This window comes from Thunnus maccoyii, chromosome 8 (assembly GCF_910596095.1).
Source record: "Thunnus maccoyii chromosome 8, fThuMac1.1, whole genome shotgun sequence".
NCBI classification, from domain to species: domain Eukaryota; kingdom Metazoa; phylum Chordata; class Actinopteri; order Scombriformes; family Scombridae; genus Thunnus; species Thunnus maccoyii.
Window position 1 is genome coordinate 9,675,130 of NC_056540.1, and position 18,892 is coordinate 9,694,021.

General features: G+C 40.6%; 1 protein-coding gene and 1 long non-coding RNA gene across 23 annotated transcripts in view; one reads left to right on the top strand and one right to left on the bottom strand.

Moving 5' to 3' along the window:
• tenm1 (teneurin transmembrane protein 1) overlaps positions 1-18,892 on the bottom strand; it is a 233,099-nt gene that overhangs the window by 163,830 nt on the left and 50,377 nt on the right. For 21 of the 22 annotated variants that reach the window (XM_042418939.1, XM_042418937.1, XM_042418938.1 and 18 more), the window contains one exon: positions 11,285-11,418. The gene's annotated coding sequence lies outside the window, so the exon portion shown is untranslated. Of the gene's footprint in view, positions 1-2,047; positions 2,194-11,284; positions 11,419-18,892 lie in introns of those variants that run through there. The other variant, XM_042418942.1, reaches the window with a different exon arrangement.
• Positions 14,139-16,779, top strand: LOC121901878. Its single transcript, XR_006097412.1, has 3 exons — positions 14,139-14,549; positions 14,691-14,735; positions 14,829-16,779. It is a non-coding gene; the product is annotated as an uncharacterized LOC121901878 (long non-coding RNA).

Sequence of the window (18,892 nt, forward strand, 5' to 3'; positions counted from 1 at the left end):
TTATCAGTGGCATGTGCGCAGCATATAATTGGTGGAGTGACATTTCAATTCAAAGACCTGTCCTCTAATTGTGAAGGCGTTGCCATAATGGGTGTGCCATTTCCGATATGCACTTAATCACTGTTCATCACCACCTCCAGAGCATCATCCCTATTTGGCCTCCACATAGACAACAAGTTCACACACACACACACACACACACACACACACACACCTGAGAAGACAATAGCAGCCACCAGCTATGACACACTGGCCATCAGCACTACAGTGCAGAAGGAGAAATGAATGGAGGATTACAATCATCAACCTCCCCAGGTCCCATACATCTACATCATCTTCTTCTTCTTCTGTGCACGAGTGGAGTGACTGTAAGTGTGTATTTTGTACAGGTAGTGTGTGCGAGTGTGTGAAAAAGACACAGAGTGTGTGTGTGTGTATCACCTAACCTCCTTGCACAGATGCTGTCTATTAATCAAAAAGAGCAAATACAGACTGCCTCATTTTTATCATCACTATCAATAACACGCAAGCCGAGGAAAAATTAAACACGGTGCCCGCATCAATGTGAACGGCGTCAGGTAGGGAAGTGACACACATACACTGACAGAACATAGCTCATATACTGTAGGCTCTGGACTTGTAATTAAAGCTGTTTTTTGTTGTTGTTGTTGTTTTCAGGCCTTAAAATAATGTGGTAGAATGCAGGTATGCCTGATGGGTGAAACAATCCAAACATCAATACAGTTCTGTGAAAGATGTGTGCAGAGGCTGGATGGAGGAGTAATGCACTGGATCCATGTATTAGACATATTGACAAATTGTAGTTTCTGATTACAATGCATTTGCATTTTCAAATGAAAGGTATAGAGCTCCTTTCCATTCCACAGACCAGTAGAGCAAGCTTAACAAACCATGCAGGAAAGTATGGGAGTTTGCTTTTTTCCGAGAGAGAGTTTCTCGTTAATGGAGGAATATATTTAGACAATTATTCTGAAATATTTATTATTTATTTATTTGTGTGCTTATTTCATTATTTATTTATTGGAAATATGCCTTCAGTGGCTCACTTGAAGCAATTATTTATAATCTACTGTGAAGGAGAGGAGTGAGGAGGTCTAATTTAAATCTATCGGAGCATATCCATCCCGGTGCAATTTACGCTGCCTTCACAATAATTATGATTTATCAAAATGCATTTGCTGGTCTTAATTATTTACCCTCACACATTTTAGACACCACCAGTGTGCAGGGAAAAAAAATATCATGCAGCTCAATAATTTAGTCAAGAAATGGCTTCACCGGCTGCAGCATCTTCCAAAAGGCTCCAACTTCATCTGTTAGATGTAAAAATGGATATAACAGCTGTTTATCTGCGTAACACAGTGAGTCACAGTGTTGTAATGTATCATGACGTGCCTGTTGGACCCTTTAGTGGTGGCAGTGTCTAGCCCGGGCCCGGTAGGCTGCGTTGATGTTGGGAGACAGAAGGCACGCGTCAGGGAGATCTATACCCCCTGGATCTCCGTTGCCCCTGTTGGCATCATTAGGCTACCTTAGTGCTGATGGAGATGGAGTGGACCAGCCGGAACTGGAGCAAAACAACTCAAGGCTGCAAGCGTTGTTGAACCAAAACCAATACGACACTTGCACACATGAAGCAGGCAGTCTGCCGTACTGTACTGTAGGTGAATTGTCATTATTTAGACTGGCTGTCAAAGAAGACACGGCTTGCATACAAAGTCTGCATCCTTACACTTCAAAGGAGGCGCACTCATTTTCATAAAACCGCACCATACACATACACACACTCACTCACTCTCTCTCCCCCTCACTATGTCTGCCTCTCTCTCTCACACACACACATACACACATGTACACACACACATGGGCCATAGCACCGCACTGCACATCCGAACAGCTGATAATAACCTATTCCTGTGAACTCACGTTGTCTCAGCACCCAAACCTCGTTTAGCCAAGCAACATTGTAGCCGATATCCCCCCCTCAATGAGCCCACTAAAGGCCAGAACTGAACGCGTCGCTTACCTTCCCGACGTAAAGCCATTCCTTTAGTCCAATTCCATGCTATAAGAGCCCTGCAAATTCTGAAGACGGTGCAATTCCCCCGGTAGAAGTATGACTTGAGACGCGGTACTCCTGCTAAATGTGGATGAGACACCTCTCTCTCTCTTCCTCTCTCTCTCTTTCTCTCTCTCTCTCTATGTGTGTGTGCCTGCTGCTCTGGCTTCGAGGCGGCGGTGCTGATGCTGATGCTCGCTCAAATGCCGATAGAGGACGACGAAACGATTTCTGCGGAGAGGAAGGGATCTCCTTGCAGGGGCTGTACGCGGGCCAGCTCCGCTGTGCGGTGACAGGAAGCCCGGCGCGGTGCGTTTAGCCGCAGTTGAACCCGAGGAGGCTTGACGGGTGATGCTGTTGCTGGTGAGGCTCGGTGCCGCTATAACAGCATCCCTGGATCATACCACCGCACCGAGGAGAAGGGGGTGTGGCAGAGACCGGCCACACAAACACGCACAAGCCTTCCCGCGTCAGGAGGTCGTCTGGATCACTAGTTAGACTCATTCAGGTGATGCCATATGGCTGTTGTCCTGTGCTGGAATGCTGACTCATGAATACAGCCACACCGGTGAAAGTTTGGTATTTTCTCTCACTGCTGCTGCTTTGATAACCGTATTTTCCCAAATATTAAAAAACAATTCATTGCTTCTGTATGTGCAACAGGCATTTTTTTATTACAGAAATCAGCCATATTAAGGTAGAAGTCATTTTAGAAGCTGCTGATGGTTGGGAATACTTCTATAGAGGCTCAGATGATGAAGAGCAAAGCCAAAAATGTAAGTGACAGTGCTGTACATATAAATTTAAAATGCAATATGACACTAATTTATTGCTGCAGTGGGCCAGATTTGTGATAACACCTGCAGATCATCTCATAAGATGTGTTTTTCTTTGCTAAATTAGTCACTTAATGATTCTGACCTGTGCTCCATGTGTGATGCATCAGTGTGGGGATTTACAGCCAGTCAGTTGCTGGTACAAACAACTTGTGAATGACAGGGGTTCTAATGATGCAGTTTATTATTTCCCCAAAGCACAGTACGCGTGGGGCTACAAACAACCATTTTGACAGCTGCTTCAGTCTATCTGCCTTTCAGCGTGTCTCGCTATATCCCCAACACCCCAGTAGCTATGCATCTTTTATCAACAAAGGTTTTGGCACTTTCCATCAGTTTCATCACTGGGTTCTCTCTAAATGGAGGCTGCAGTCCAGCAGTTCCTTGCAAAGAACAAAATCATCCAAGGGAGAACAGTGAGGGAAGAGGTCTTTACTTGGTCCAAGTCTGTGTGACAAAATTGTGCTGCTCTGACATAGAGATAACCAGTGTGTTTGTCATCTGGGTGTGGGTTGTCAATGTGGCTGCCAGGCTGCTGTAAGCGACTGTTTCTTGGAACAATGTCCAGCAAACACTGAGAAGTTCTATGCCATTATCTGAGGGTCCAATCAAGATGTCCTGTTATGGTTTATAAATAGTTCCAAAATGGAAGTTGTGCCAATTTGTTCTGGCTCACGATGTCAAAGTCATAACCCACCCTACTCTGCCTCTGACTGGCTAGTACACATTGCTTTCATTGGTTGGGTTGGTTAGGTTTCGGCATGAGGAGTGAGATTGGTAAGGATCAAGGTAAGAATATCAGGGTAAGCCAATCAGAGGCAGAGTAGGCCAGGTCATGACTTTGCCATCCTGGGAAAAAAATGTCTCGTCAGGGACGTTATCCGGCCATTGGGCTGGATGTCCTTCCTGGGTGTCCCAGCCATAGCTGTGTCTTAATTTGCATACTTCTATATTTACACTTGCTATTTTGAGTGCATAAGTGCCTTCACACTGACAAGTATAGCAAAAGGCAGTGCATTATGAGTACCCGGATGGTTCACTCACAACGGTCAAAAGGTTGAGTGTAGAATGCTGGACACGTCTCACCCTCATTGGTCACCATCTTGGCTATGTAGCGGAAGGGGAGGAATCACCAACCTAGCGGAGATTTTAAAGCAGGCTAAAAGCTGTTGTAAGTTTCACTGTAGGTCTCTTAATATCTCACTTTATTAAGTTTTAATATTTTTCCAGGCAGAAAGTAACAAGAACAAGAAAAGCTAAAATGATGGGTATGTAGACAGAATAAAACATTTCCACAATGTAAAAAGCTTTCTGCACATTTCATGTGCATTAAATTATATTAAGTAAGGACGTCTCCTCAAGTGTTAACCAAGGAAAATAAGCCAAATCCAGGATTGACAAACATGAGTTTTACAATTCCTTATGACAATGAATTATTTTCCACCACGTGATTCAGTTCATACACTGCAAGCCTAACGTTGATACACACTCCTCTCTTGACCATCTAGCAGCAATTACAGCATAACTATTGAGACTCTAAGTCAATGGAGACAAAACTGTTTTTGTAGGCTACTCCACGTAGATCATAAAACCTTGAATATAAAACTGACTCATTGAAATTGGTCAAGAAATGTAAACGTTAGTGTTTTTTATCCAGTGTTTTTTATCCAGAAAAGGCGCAGCTCACTGTTTGCTTATATTTGTTTACAAGCAGTCTTGCCCAGTCCAATATGGCGGCAACGTTGACATAAAATCCAGCGGCCAATGCAGCATGTACATATATAGTAGGGTGACTTTCCCAATGGGAAAGTGGTCTCTTTTGGACCGTAATATATATGTGTATGGTCCCAGCAACATCAAAATATGTCATTACCATCATCAACGAGCTATTCTGCTACAGTTTATGTGCACAGTGTGCATTCTGCAGCTTTATACATCCTATATGTCCAGATTAACAATTTAATATGCTACACATTCTGAAACGGTCTAACTAATATCCTGTCTGACCCAGACGTCTGTTATACATACTTAAAAATGTGTCACTTTCAAGATAATCCTGATAATAAATTATATAAAACCAAACACACAGCAAACTGTTGCTTTTCAAAGTGAGCAGCACTGCACATCCTCAGCTCAACTCTTGTGCTGAACTATGTGTATTCTCACAAGACAGGCTATGCTACGCTAAACATGAATTATCAAAAGTATAAAGATAATACATCCATGATGAAGACATGTGGCTCAATAGTAAATGCTTCGTAACTTTTATTAACCCAGATAAAGCCTGCATCATTGCTAAACAGTTAAAAACTTTTAATTCCCAATGACATTGATTCTATGGGCAGAGGGCATTCCTCTAGGACAATCTGCTCTCAACCAATTAAAGGGGACCTATTATGCTTTTCCTTATTTTCAGTCATATATATAATGTTACGATTTTGAATGTTCATATTAAACATGGCCAAAGTGTCAAATAATGAGGTAAATCTATGTAGAAGTAATCCCTGTCAGCAAAAGGCAGTGGCTACAGACTGCTCTGAATGCTCAGGTTCCAACAGTTATAACTACTTTCAGATGTCAGTTCGTGACGGATTTCTTTATATGGTCATCTGCTCCATGCACAGCGCATGAGTTCACTGCTCCCTTCCACTAACATTATGCCATTTTTCGATTGTTTTGGAGGTAGTCACGCCAAGCCATGACTTGACTTGAGCTGGCACTCTGTGAGTGTTTTTCCATTACAAAGCACTGCAAAGTAAAATAAGTAGTTTACCTTTTGGAAGTGTGCTAGTTGTCTGCAGCTCTTCATCAAAAATCATCATCACTGTGGCTGTTTCTGCTTGTACTTTTCCCCCCTGCATTATTTCTAACAGATCCGCTGAGCAAAGAGCTCTTGTTATGTAATGTGATGCGGTGAGGAACACATTTCATTTTCTGTAAATTCTTCACAGTAAAAGTCTCCCGTTATTTAGTAATTTAAAAGCTTTTAATATGAAGCAGTAAAGCAGGAAATAGTGAGTTTTCATCAGCAGTAACTTAACACGACTCTGATACGGCTGCCCCTTGGCAGGCTTATGGAAAGCTGGCGAATCAGAACAGAGTGGGCTCATCGGTAGGGAGGCCTTAAAGAGACAAGAGCTAAAACTGTCTCTTGGAGACAGAGGCTGAACTGAGGTATCATGCAAAGATACTCTAGTGGAGTCCAAGAATAAGAAATATAGAACTCGAAAAAGTTTGTGTGGAAAATACAAAATAAAACACCTATAGATGTGTTGCACAGCGAAACTTTGAGAAGTAATTTTGAAGTCAGGTCCAGGTGGACCTTTTTTGAACATGGAAAGGATGACACCCTGTCACCATCTGTTCACAACCATTAGAAGGAGAAATTGACACTTACACATACATATCTGTATTCCAAATATGTGCACATGTCCACTAAAAAGCAACTTGACTTGAGTTTTATGATTTGCATTTCATGTGCATGTTGCTGTTTGGTGTCTAACCAGAACCATTTTTGGCCGGGGGACATAGCGTCATCGTCTGAACAATGTTTGCTGGGTAACTGCAGACAATGGTAATGTATTTTGATCAGGAGTTCAAAGATCTCTGGAGTTTCTGGAAGTTTCGCCCTGCATCGGAAAACTGTGTGTTTCTGAGACCCCGTGTTTGCCTGCACAGTCCTAATGGCAGGCACATTACACCTCCAGCAGCTGGGTAAACGCTCTTTTAAAAGAGCAGTTCCTCTTCTGCCCCACACATCTCACTGAGACATCTCCTTGACAACCAGCTCAATGCAGAGATTTGAAATGTCACAGTGTTTTACTGTGATTCTTTTTTATCATTATGTTCTATAAAAGAGAGATAATAGATGTGGAGAGGGAAAGAAGATTGGCCTTGCTATAAGAAAAACACAGCCATCGCTTATTATTCCAGAAAAAAATGGCAAAAAGATATTGAAAGCATCTGAAAACATTTCACATCTAGCATGAGAGTATGGTTTGGAGAGGAATGGCATGTACTTATGATATTCTATCACATGGAGCTTTCATGGTAAGGAAAGTTTGTGGAGTTGACATTTTATAAGCTAATAAGCATCATTAGTGCCTGCATTTGGATGACAGATGCTCTATAGTGCTGGTTAGAGTGCATTCCAGACATAATGTCAGTTGCATTATATCTCATATCATCAGATTATAATGTAAATTGCATTAAAATGATATAACCTAATTGAACAGGATCTCATCTAGCAAAAAAAGTCAGTAGTGGAAACAAATAGGAGAACCCCATCTCCATAAGACCATATTTGCTGATCCAATTATTCCTGCCCTATTTGGATGACATGGAAGCACAGCTGAGCATAGGGAGGGATGGGGAGCACAGAGGTGGATTTAGAGCTGGTACTCCATAAAAGCGATGTGAGAGTGAGGAGAAAGCTACTGTTGCTGTTGTGAATGCTAAGATGGAGTCTAGTGAGAATAAGTTTGATGGGAAGCTGTCTGTGGTCCTGATATCCCCCCTCACCCATTAAAAGCAACTCACGCTTTAGTCTGTGTGACACATCTGTCGAAACTTGAATCGCTGGGATATATTATACTTTACATAGAGGCATGAGACAAGAGATATATCCGTAATGCATTTGCGCCTTGATGCTGCTTCAAGCCTTAGCAGTGATATTGGATTTTAAGTATCCTGCACTACTTCACTTCACAGCTGGAGGCAGTTTCCATGAGCATTATTTAGCCTTGTACATGCAAACGGCAAAGCCAACACAGTTTTTCTCCTTGGAACTGTGTGTTCCTAGTAGGCTGTGATTGATTGGCCCCTGATCAATCCTTCCACCATACAAAGTAGAACACAAGGTGGTTGTTGCATGCTTCAGATAGATGGATAGAGTACTTAAACTACAAACTAACAATTATCCTCTCAGTACTTTGCTGCAATTCTCTTTGCTGATTTTCTTGTTATCTTCCTCTTGCCCTTGCCTCCTTCTACCACGCCTTCATTTAAAGCTTCCTCCACTCTTATCCCATTTCTCTTCTTTTTATATTTCCTCCTCACTTCTCTTGCCTCCTCCCCTTTCAATCCCTCTGCTTCACTCCATCCCTCTCCAGGGTGACGTTGCTGAAGGGGTTCTTCTCTTATTCTGTAATGAGGGATCTCGGATCAATGCTGTCAACAATGCTCACCAGCTGCACCGGCAATACAGTATTATTCTGCCCTCGTGGTGGATTCCTGATCTCCAGGGGTGAGTTAACTCGCATATTCTTTCTCCGGAAGGGTGTTAGGGATGTGCTCCATCACTCTCCCCCTGTTCTCCACCAGTGCTCCGGCTCCACCCAGTCAGCCATACAGCTGAGTGTCTCACAGGAGACAGAGCCTACCATTTATTGAAATCTTTTTTTAAATGACAGAGCTATGACCTTTCCGATGCGCACACTCCACAACCATAAATTCTCACAGATTTCATTTTACATTTCCTCCAAGCATTTCACAACCAAATTACACCTCCACAGCCTTCAACCTGCGGGCTGGGATCCAGTATTTTCATCTTCAATTATTACTTTTTTTACTTTCAGATGGTACTTTAGCACTTTTGGAACCAGATAAGTGTTTTGAAAGTTCTAAAAAAGAGTGCTATAATCTGTCCCAAATAACACACACATTTTGACAGCAGTTTCAAAGGCTGTCCTTTCTAAGCCTGTCATCAATTTCCCATCTGAAAAAGGAAAAGGAAGAAAAGAAGCAAGCATGGAGAGGTATCTATTGATTAATCACCAACAGTAAGAACCCTAATGTGCATACGACGTGAACCAGTTTCAAAGTGTTGACAGATGAAACAGCTATATAACCTCTCCTCCGTGACACATTCTCCTTCAAGCCTTTCTCTCATAATTAGTCCTATCCCTGAAAGGGCATGACATTAATAAATTCTATGTTAAATCCACATGTATAAACTGAGGGGGATTTGAAAGAAAGCAATAATTTTAACCAGCAGTGCTGTGACATTCAATAGCTAGTGAAGAGCGAGTGGAGATTGCACTACAGAGGACACAGAATGATACTAGGGAGGACATTACTGCACCAAAGACAGGCACCGAGCACGTGGTATTGGAATTATTGATTTATAAGGCATATCTTTATCCTTACTGTATGCATGAAAGTGAAGAGAACATCAAGAGCATCTCTCAATCACCTTGAGCAATGGAATCAAGTCTTTGTTCTGCTTAAACAAAGCAGCAACACACAGATGTGCACACGCTCTTTGGTGCCCAAACCAGGGCTAAAAAATGCTTTTTACTTTGGACCCCTAAAATCTAAGGACTATTCCCATAAGGATCAAAGTGTATGTGTATGTTTCAGGGGCTTTTGTATTTAAGCGTCTGTAGTGTTGAGTGCTTTCCTCAGTCTGTGCAAAAAGCCCTCAGATACTGAATGCCACCCTAAAGCATGGGCACTTCTCCTCTTCTCCTTTTATCACCGTACATGTCTTGCTCTCGCTACCCTGCTTACCTGTGACAGGAGCGCCTTTCAAACGCACCTCATTGCATTTCAAACGGCAGTGACTCCCACTCCCGTCTCCAAGACACCCACACAGACGTACACGCACGCAGCTGTCAGCTGCCCAAATACTATATATCCCCTGGCCTTCTCTCCCACCCCTTCCTGAACTAACTCCTCCACAACCTCGACTTGTTGAGAAAATAATATTTTATGCATTCCACCGCAGCCCACACACAGATACAGCTTATGAAAGACATACCGAACCTACTTTCCTGCCAACATTTGTGTGCGTGTCGTGCATCTCTCCATCTGTGCATGTAAGTGTTCACGTGTATTGGTGTACAGCTTGTTTTTATATGCTAAATTAAGATATATAATGTTAAATAATGTTCTTGTATTCTGATGTGAGGACACATAGCACATAGCTTGTTTTGCAGCGGCCAAGGGAACAATATACATTATATTATATATTATATATAAATACTCTCTTTATAAAACTTAGGGGTGCAAAAGGCCATAAGAGTCTAGTTTTGGCATAGGCATCCCATTCTCGAGAGAATTAATCACTGCAACAGAATCGGATGGAGTCTGCGTACATACCTAAGCATTTGTCAGAGCAGGAGAGGACACAGTACAATGAATTTGCATTTGTTTGAAGTGATATTATTAATTCACACCAATGAGACTTTGCATAAGGGAGACTGGGTAAAATTTGAAAGGGGAAAAAGTCCCAGTAAGCACAGGGACTGTTTGATCTTGTTATGTCTTCATGTTCTTGCTCCGCTTGTGGAAACTATAACTATACCGTTGTCCAAGTATCATCTAGGTGCCCCATATCATCTGAGGCCCTTGGGAACAACATGCTGGTAAGGCAGCGTGGGCCTATCTTATTTAATCAGCATGTGTTGAGCTAAATGACGAGCTATTATCACCAGCCACCCATCGACTGCTGCTCAGCTTCTCAAACAGCCAAAGCAAAAGGTCAAACACTGATAATGAGTAGACAGAAAGAGCTATTCCTAATTAGACATGAATGTAAAATTTGAATGGGAAATTAGGCTGGTATGCACAAGCAAAAGCTATGGCACGTCCATCTGGCAATTAATTCCAGCTATACTCAATATTTACTCTTCTCTGTTTTTTTTTTGTTGTTGTTTCTCAACAGGTGCCCGTGATTGTGTATGTGCATGTATTGTGCAAGACAGCGCCTGTGTGTGTCTACATTCATATTCAAGCATCCACAGGGTGTACTTGTTGATGTATCCGCTTGTGTATAAGGTTGCATGTGATATCCCACGTGTACATGTGTGGTACCGGTGCCCATGATTGTATATATGCTGGCACAGCTATTTCCCCCCTGGAGTAAGGGAGCGGGTGGTGTTGAGGGGGGGTGACAAATATACTGGTGGCACATTATCAGCAGCAACACAAACACAGGTTGGCAATATCCCAGCTGTTAAAAGGGGTCTTTATTTGTGTATGTGTGTGTTTGAATCAAGGGGAGAGAAGCGCAGAAGGGTACTGCCAAGTAGGGAGGTTTTGCCTTCAGGGAGAACGGTAATTACACAAGAGCACATAGAAGATAAAAAATATTAATGGTATTACTGGTCAGCAGGTGCTGTCCTTGGGGGGTCCTGGAGACACATATCAAACATGCTCTGGTAATGCTGTTGATTTAAATCTATCTCACCACAAATACTGCAATTCTACAGCCCGTTTTCATCCTGTTTCTGCATGATCTAATAAAGCGGTCTTTGCATACTGAGTAAAGTAACCATCCTTCAACCAGAAGGACTAAGCTCAAGCCCCAGTGACAGCAAGCATTTACCTTGCTTAAGTGTCCTTGAGCGTTTTACTTAATCCTCACCTGCTCCAGGGGCGCTGTTGTGGTGCTAACCAGGGCTCTCTGTGGAGGCAAGTGGAACATAAATTTACCCTTCAGGAACCAGAGCTTCAACCAGAGCAGCAATGTCCTGATAGCTCTGTCCATGGTGCTGAAATCTGAAAGAGAAAATCCACAGAAAATCCCCTTCCATGTTAATTTGAAGCTGGTTTTGAGTATGCAACAAGTTCACACTGGAAAAATGCTAAAATTAAGCATACTCAAAGATAATGGCATGCATACTAAATTCACTTCATCTTTGAGTGTGCTGTTGATGGACACTATTACCCCACAATGCAATGCATAAATGATATGGAGGAGCTCCCTGCAGCTGGAAAAAAATAAAGCAAATTGTGGGGAAACAGCTCCAAGAAGATCCCAGAAAACAAAAACACAAAAAGGTATAAAATCATTAGAAGTTTGCAGGTTGATTGATGTCAGTCTATGCAAGTCTTGTATCTTTTTGTGTTCCTTTTTCATACTGTATGTGTCCTGTTCCTTCAAGATGACAAAGTAGATTTATTAGTTGCATAAAACTGCAAAAACAGCATAATTTTAGTATATACTACATATTGTTTACTATATAGTGTGGAATTGTGATATTTTAGCTCCACATGAATTTAACCATTGATTTACTCTTTTGACTTGACACTCCATACCTGTTCCATTGTGAAATGGCACAATTGCTGTGACCATGAGCACACAAACTGTTACTGTAGATAACAGTTGTGGTAAAGAATCTAATCTTCTCAAGCTTGAACAGCAAGACACAGTAAATCATGTTTATATCTTTCAATGCATTCCACGTTTGTTGTCAAGGCAATTTATTAAGGGACACATTTTAAAACAACAAATGTAGACCAATCACAGTACAATGAAGTTATAAATACATTTGCATTATTATCAAAATGAAATACTAAAACACCAAAAACATGAAATTATATATAGATTGGCTGCAACTAATAATTATTTTCATTATTGATTAATCTGCCAATTATTTTTACTCAATCAATTAATTGTTTGGTCCATAGAATGCCCAAAAGTTTCCTGAAAGCCAGGGTGACATCTACAGATCGCTTGTTCTGTTTGACCAACTGTTCAAAGTACAAAGACACTTAGTTTTCTGTCACATGAGATAAAGAAAAGCAACAAATCCTCTGAACTAAGAAGCTGGAATTGGAGAATGTTTGGCATTTTTGTCTTGAAAAATGACGTAAACGATTAGTTGATTAGCAAAATAGTTGCTGATTAATTTTTACGTCAATTGACTAATTGATTGTTTGATTAATTTGATGTGACCATATGATGAAGCTACAAGAACATATATAGACTTAAAGACTAAAAATAAATGTGAATAGAAAGGTAAGACCCAACACTCTCTGAATTGTCAATTTTATGTAAAAGGGATTTTTAGTGATATCAGATGAATTATTGAGCTTTTTGAGATTCCATGAATCAAACTGAAATTTGCTCATGGACCTTCTCACCAAGAGATCAAAATTATTAAAGTAGTTTAATAATGAATTGACAAAAAAATCATGTAATTTAAATTTTTTTAGCAATGCTATGGTCTCTAGACTCGAAACCCACAGATATCACCAGACTCTTGATAAGTTATTTTTGCACCCATTTTGTATTTCAGTGTATCGCTATGAGAATTCATCTGTGACTGCCCTTGGCTCCAAATTACTCTGAGGCAGTCTGCAGTACGTGGATGGGTTAGAGAACAACAATAGTGTGACTTATCAGTCCAGCTTTGAATGATCACGTTCCTGCTCCTTACAAAGCTCCGAGACTGAGGTGGTGTTTTTCCCTTTCTGTTTAAATTGCTCCACACTATTACATTCAAAAGAAATACTTGCAAAAATAGCTTGGGTCTATTCAAATGTTTTCATCCCTTTGACAAAAGGGGCTATGAGCCAAAACACTTTGATTTCCTTGTAAAGGCTAACTTCAAGGCCCTGAAAACATATTTCCTCAGTCAGCAAAATATTATGAGTAATGGGATTCTTCATAAAGACACTATTTTCTGCCCAAGTTGGAACAGTATTGAGGTTATTTAAATTAAGAGATTGCTGTATTTGTGTTTTTGTTTGTGCTTTTTTCACTGGTTTGATCTGAGCGTGGCTCCGTTCAAAAAGGTGATGTCACATACTTCTGTGCACCAATCAGAGTTTAGCAACATTTGAGTCAAAATGAGATGACAGTGATGTGTTTTTGAGTGTTAAACTCTTTACCTAGGGATGTTTTTTTTAATGATTTTAGACTTTGCTTATTATGTCAAGCTGACGGCTGAGTAACGAAAGTAACAGGTAATATAACGCATTATCTTGGTTGCTGAGTAATAAGTTAAGTAATTTATTTTACAATGAGTAATATGTAATCAGTAATTAATTGCAATTTTCAAGTAACTTTCCCAATACTGATTAAATATAGTGTTACCTCTTGGGATATGCCAAATATATGTAAAAAAAAAAAAATGTTTTGAGTGTATTCTATCCTGATACAGTGTTTTGAACTTGGGGGCATATGCATAAATGGATTCAATCAAATGTAATTTGGGGTGACTAGCTAACCAAGCCTATCACGTAAAACTGTGTTTGACTATTGTAATTTGTTAAAAAAAAACAAAAAACGTAACATGTCCAAAGAACGTTGTTTCCACCAAATGTATTCATTTCTCCCTCATCCTCTGGCTCCTGACTGATGAGTGAGGTGTGGGTGGAGACCAACAGTTCCGTATCACGTAGTGTTCATTAAGCCACGCCCACTTCTGAGTGATCCAATCAAATCAGAAGGATTTACGTAACTGTATTGCACATATTCCGTTTCACTCAGAAATATATCACATTATGGAAGTTACAGATGCTCTAACTGCCATTTCTCAGGGGTTTTAAAGAAGCATTTGTTGTGTGTGTCATCATATTTAAAATAAAAGGAGGGGTGTTTTATTCATGGAGGGTTCTGTAGCCTCTACCAAAATATGTGTGGTACAGAAACCCTGCAGCCTCATGTCAAGTTTGATGGGAACAAGAAGTGATGGGTCAAGTCCACCCAGCAAAGTCTGGGGTATTGCATCCACACATTAAATGTGTGTGTGTGGACAGGAACTTCAAAACACATCAATTGATAATGTCGTGGACTGGATTTGAATGGTGGAGTCATCAGGTTGATCCAGAAGGCATCAATGATCCCAGAGGGGTGAGAGAGTACAGTGCTTCCGAACTGTGATGAGGCATCAGTTGGCAAGGTGTGAAACACTCCTCCGTTAACACTTTCACACGCAGCCTGCCAGTGTAATGAAAGCATACAGCCGGCAGTGACAGACAGACACACACACATACACACACTGTAAAGTATTCTGTCACTTTGATTTAACCTTGTTTCACAGATATTTTTCTGAGTGGAGACGGATTTTCTGCCTGACATGTAATAGGTGAGTTAATTAAGACAGTGACATTATTAAAGCCAAGAGTGACTGTGGCGTGTTTTTATTAATTCACCATCTGACCTTTCCTCTGGATTCAAGCTACACCTGATACCTTTACAATTACTGTATCACGCCCTGGAAACATTCAGAGAAAAGGAGAAAACACTGGATTCAGCAGTTAGAAACTACACACAAAAGCTGCATTGAGTTTTCAGTTGTGTCCTTTTTCTGACTGTGATACCCTCGGAGCACTGGATGTGCTTTTATAAAGAGAGGATGTCGACAGCAATTCAAATTCACCTAATGCAGACATTTTCTTGTGTATGGTATGCGAGAGGTCTGTAATAAAGGAATTGAGCAAGATATAAAAGCTGTATTTTGTTTGAATATTACTTCTCAGAAAAGGTCGGAACTTTAAATAGGAGAAATATGACATTTACATGAATACAAAAAAATAGTAATTTCCAAAACCAATTTCCCACACGTACAGCTCAGCTTGAAGAGCTCATAGCTGTAATATGAGGCCAATGAAATTATTCATTGATTAAAAAATGCCACACAATACAAGGCCTCAAGCAATAAACTTATGAACCAATGAGACTCAAAGGGCAACCATGACAAACAATGCTGCTGGGATCCCACTCTCTAGTCAATCCCATGACTTTGCCTTAAGCCAAAAGTCATGAAATTACAGTTTGTTATCAGGTGTAGGGGAGCCAACATTTAGACAGCTTACCCCAAGAGCAGACACATTACTATTTTTATCTCTCTATTTGCTCAAATTCACCAAATTAGTCATCTTTCACCGCAGGTAAAAAAACTGATATCTATGTGTTTTAAACTTAAGGAGTTGTCAGAATATGGAAGCCTGGAAGCTATGATTTTAAGTTTAACAATCCTCATAACGAAGTATAAAATCGGATTAGTCGCTTTTTACGTAAACCTGCGGTTAACCAACAACAGCATAGATGTTCAAATGTCATAGCCTGCAGTTCTTCACTCTGCAAAAGAATAAATGAGTGGAGACACATGACATATGTCGATCCTTCCGTACAGATCCAGCGCACCATAATCCAGCCACTTGCTTTTTCTCACGGGAGACATTTTATATGTAACAGCAGGAGAGGTACAGGTGCAAGTTATAAAATGAATGATGGCTGAATTCCATTTAGCTGCTTCAGTTTCAAGGTCCTGTTATTGTGCATGTTGGCTCACTGTCTAGTGGGACACGTGAAAGGAACAGAGCCGTCATTAATGCTATACGTAACAACTATGCTTTTCCTACTATAGTATAACAAGTCAAAATGTCTGCTGTTAAAAAAAAGTATCCAATCTTTATCTTAAAAGTAACACTATCATGGTGGAAAATATACTGCCATACAAGTAAAAGTCTTGTCTTCAAAATTGTACTTAAAGCAGCCAAATGACAGCATGTACAGAGGGTGTGTCCAAACTTTTGACTGTATGTAAGAGGAGTTGCTCGCAGTTACAAACCCACAAAGAACTGTCACCCAAGTCTGCTGATCAGTTTAGCTCAGCTTTTTAGCCTCCTTCAGCTCATTGTTTTGGTTTCAATCTATGGTTCAGTCTCACCACTCTCATCAGCATCATTTCCAGATGCAGCAAGCAGCTGTGAGCTACCTGCCCAGCACCGCACAGCAGACAGACAAAGGTAGAGAATAGCTGATGAAGATAGCAGAGAATGTAGCAACTAAAGAGCCAATTTCCTCAAGAGTTGGTGGAGAGTTAAACAGAGCTAAAAGAGGAATGGGTATTGGATTTAAATTCATCAAGTGGCCACAAACAACTTCAAGTGAATGCTAATGTTGCTCTTTATCTCCTAGTTGTGTAAATAAGCAGTTGTTTGCGACTTAAAATGTGATAATGCAGGAGTAAGTGAAAGTAAATATGCTTATTATGCAAGGGTCCAATTCAGAGTGTTATATGCATCATACTATGATATTATACCCCATTCATTAACATGTAAGCAGTATTTTAATATTGTAGCTGGCTGAGATTAAGCTAAATTGAACTACTTACAGTTGGATAGTTTAATCTATTATACAGAATCCTATTTCATAAGCTAATCATATATGATGTTTGACATTTTTTAACCTCCACAGTGGTATCTGTAGCTGTCATGTAAATGTAGTGGAGTAAAAAGTACAACGTTTCTCTCTGAAATGTAATCAAATGAAGCATAAAGTAGCGCTAAATGGAAACACTCATGTAAAATACATGGACATCAAAACTGCACTTTACTGTAAATGCACTCAGTTACTTTCCACCACTGCACCTATGGGGGATTTGTTACAGTACTCTTCACCGCCATCATCAAAACACCAAATGAGGGAACATCTTTTGGAGGAATGGTGTTCATCCCCCCAGATTTCCAGAGACTTGGATGATGGCATTACTGATTCAAGGCTTTGAAGCAAGGTAGTGATAAGCTGAGAGAGATGTTGCTTTGTTGTGTGTATGTACAACACATACAAACATGAACACAGGTACATACATACAAACATACATACAAAGGCAATAACTGCAACATTTCTGAATGTTCGACTACATGTTTCCCGAGAAATAACACACAAACACAGCCTGTCATGCATATACAGTATAAAATAGCCTACAGTATAGCAGCTGATTCTGTCTGAAAGGTCTGTCCTGATATGATGATATCTAGTAGAATATGTGTAGAGCACACAGCACCAGAGGTCCCTGAACCCCAGAGACTGCTTTGCAGGCAACCAAAGGCATATCTGCAGGCAGCTACATCACACACTAGTATCTGTCTGGAGCTGGTGTACATCATCATGAGCTCTGTAACACTGGGTACAGAAACATCCAAACGCTGAGATTCCCAGCGGAGCACCGCTTTCTCTTCTACAAAGCCTGAACATATTGCATTACAGTACTGGGAATATGAAACAGTACTGTATCTGTTGGAGGTTTGTGTTGTGCCTCAAAGATACGTTGAATAAGTTGAGCTCTACCAAGTGTAGTAGAAGGTGGTCTTTGGTTGTTTGTGCTCTGAGGTTATCTCCACCACAGTGCGCTGTGAAAGCAAGGGGAAAATTCTGTAAACAGTGTTAATCACCAGAACAGAATAATGTGATTTGCCCATGATGAGAAAGGGTGTTGCGCATTACACTTAGAGCTGTGATTACTGACAACTCACTGAGTCCCGATGTAGCAGAACTAATTCATACATACAAATGTATGTCTAAAAAAACGGTGACTTCACTTCAGGCTAATTAATAATCAAACAAACCAATGAGCAGTGAAACACTTAGATGATGCGTTGAGTCCAACTACGCTAGACTTCCTACGATCATAATACACCAGCGTCAATATAGCCAGGAGCTGTGTTGTACATGACTTCATGTCATCTGCAGAGAGTTGCGTTTGATTTCTTTAACAGCCACAGCAGGCTGTGGCAAATTCAGAAATCCTGCTATCCTAGAGGGATGTAAACATTAAAGAAAGAGAAGAGAAGACTACGCTAAGGAGTGAGATCTTTATCCCTGTACAAATAAGGCCATCAAACCCCTTTTGACTTGCTTTCCTCTGTTTCCTTTGGTAATGACATTTGCAAACTTGGCAAGTGAGGTCAAACTATGTCAGACAGTTCACATCCATGTTGATCTTACACTAAGGTCTTGAAAAGAAATGAGGCTTAAACTGAATTTACCTTTGGACAAGACATGTTGACTTTAATTAATGAATAGTTTAAACCTGAATTAATTTACATTTTAGGCATTTAGCTCACGTTTGCATCTGGACCAAATTAGTGTAAGCTCATTGTAAGCTTAAATTCCCTGACTGTCAATATTGCAAACAACTTAGTGTGCAAGGAGCACAAAGGGTCACAACTGCTGCATACTGACAATGGCTCTAGTGTGATAACTGTTTCTGTACTCCTGGAATATTCAGGTCTAACAGAGAAACGCTTTTGTAGCACTCCTGTGTTGATGGTAAAGAAACACAGAGGGAATTAGGGCAGTGCATTGTTGTCACAGTTTACAATATAACCCAACAATTAGCAGTCCTACTTCCTATCCCCAGTGTCCAGTGTGTTAATAGTCTTGGGCAAGTTCCAGTCTTCCATTACTGAATAATTGGACAGCATAGTGGGCCATCACTGAGCCCCTTGCTCTTGC